Genomic DNA, 2,643 nt, shown 5'->3' on the forward strand with positions numbered 1-2,643 from the left:
AAAAAAAAAAAAAAAAAACCATATCAGATTATCATTAATGTTGATAGTAGAATCATATACGATCAATTAGACAATTTCTAGTAAATAAATAAAAAATTAAAAATTTAATAATAATAATACGAGACAAATATCATTTGTTACTAAACACGAATGCCTGCATATATGTTTACATAAATAGTAATGTTTACATATATATATGTAAACATTATCTTATTTATGGTTAACAAATTAAAGAGATAATGATTGTCAACATATTTGTCAATGCGTTGTTCCGTTAATTTCTTTTAATTCTACTTTTTCACATCATTAACAGCATTAATTTAATGTTAATTAGATTAGTTAAGATTAAAATCAGGTTAGTATTAATTGTGATTTGATTGATCATAATCTAATTAAAACCAGATTAGTCATAATTATGAAATAAGAAGCTTTTTACTCTATTACTGCTATTTAGTATATATGGTAAAGGTTTAGAGATTGAAAGTAACAACTTTACATGAACAATGACATTCCTGCTTTTTTTTAATTTTTTTAAAAAAAAGTGCTATCAATAAAATATTAAATGAAATGGTCAGAAAAAGAAGGACGAAAAAATGTGTGAATTGCAATAACTTTCAAGGACAAATAAGTTCAATTTGATATTTTAATTCAATAAATTTTGATATTTTAACGTGTACTATGAAACTTTAATAATATTTTTTACTTAAAATAACTTATCATTGCATAATTTTGTGCAGCAATAAACTATCAGATATAATTAAATTGATGAAGAAAATGAAAAATTTTGACGTTTTTTTTTTGTGAACAAATGATTCAGATGATGATTGAAAAGTACCATTTTAATAAAAATCAAACATCAAGTCTAAAAAGATATCTAATTATTTGACAATCTAATTAGTTCAATTGAACAAACAAATTGAATACCTTTAATGAATGTAGGTGAATTTGCAATCAATTTTAAAAATTTCAAAAATAAAAAATCAAAAATTCTAACTCTACTCACGATTTAAATAACTTTTCTTCCTCTGTTTTCCCAAGAATAAATGTGTAATTTTTGAGAGCAATTTTTAACAAGTATTGCAAATTAACACTCGATATCAAAATACCTTAGAAAATAACGCACGCTTAAAAAAAAAAAAAAAAAAAGAAAAATGATTAACATGACAATATGAAACATGAAATTGTCATCGTTGCACATCTCATCTGGCAAATTTTATTGTCATTTTTGCATCATCCATTGTGGTCATTCGTCCACTCTTATTCTTACCTGTTGTAATAATCTGCCAGAAAAAAGAAAAAAAAAGGTAACGCGGAAAAAAGAAAGAATAGATTCCTGCTGATGTCGCCATACTTCAATAGCAAATGACAATCATTTTAACCTTTAAATGTATGATCAATCCAATGGCTCCAAAAAATCGATTCAAAACGATTCTCTCCCTCGTCATTCATTAATTAATGAATTTGCAGAGTAATTCACAATACTATCCTTTCTTTTTTTTGTTATAACAAATTTAGTTGACAACTTTTTCATTTTTATATATTTTTGCATGCAACAAACTGAGCAATTAATTCATAAATTGTTTTATTAAATTTTATCAATTTATTAAATTAAAATTCAAATCATTTGAAAAATTTTGCATACTATTGTCGATGCTCTCATTTATCTAACCCCAAAATTGCATGGTTATACAATGAAATTGAAGAAACTTTTTTACTTTTCAAAACTTATATCAGAAATACAACTTATATTATCACAAAGAACATTTACCCAATCATGCAGTAATCATTTTTGATATCAATTAAAATTTAAAATATAATTATTTGTTATTTTTGCTTTGGTACTTACTTGATGTAATCAGTTCATTTATTAGCATTAGTGATATTACTTTATCAGCCTCTTCAGTCAATTTAGGATTACTTACTTTCAAGAAGGTAAGTAAACAAACAAAAAAAAAAAGGTAATATAAAGTAAATGATGAGAAAATGAATGAAAAAAAAACTTTTAGGCAAAACGAGTTATCATGCATGAATGATACTTAAAAAAGAGGATGATTCAATTTTACAAAAAACAAAAAAAAAAAGAAAAATCATTTTTAAGGGATGCTTCATCACTTATCAGTAACCCGAATCAATCAGTACAGTATGCAAGCGATTTATCTGAGTTCCATCTGCAAAAAAAGAAAATTGACCAAAGGAACTAGAAATATTCGGCTTTAATAAAATAAAGAGAATTGAGAGTAAATAATAAAGATATCGATGATATACCTATATATTACTAATAATTCAGAAGAGTATGACTAAGTATTTTAAAAAATTACCTGAATATATTACCAACGGCCAGGTGTTCTAGAAAAATGAAGAGAATCAAATGATTTCGTTTCATATGTTTTAAAATTATTACAAAAAAATATTGTCAAAGAGATGAATGATAGGAAATTTTTTTTTACAGTTTATTTTTTTTCCCCCCCCATATTCTTCTCATATTTCTATAACATGGACATTTGCGCATCATTTAGAACTGGAAGAAAACATTAAAAAATTTAATTCATAAATTTAATTTATAAAAATTTAATTCATAAAAATCTATTCATAAATTTATAACTTCGAATTGTAACGTATCTTAAGTAAAACCTGTAAAAGAGT

This window comes from Loa loa (assembly GCF_000183805.2).
Source record: "Loa loa unplaced genomic scaffold supercont3.82, whole genome shotgun sequence".
NCBI classification, from domain to species: domain Eukaryota; kingdom Metazoa; phylum Nematoda; class Chromadorea; order Rhabditida; family Onchocercidae; genus Loa; species Loa loa.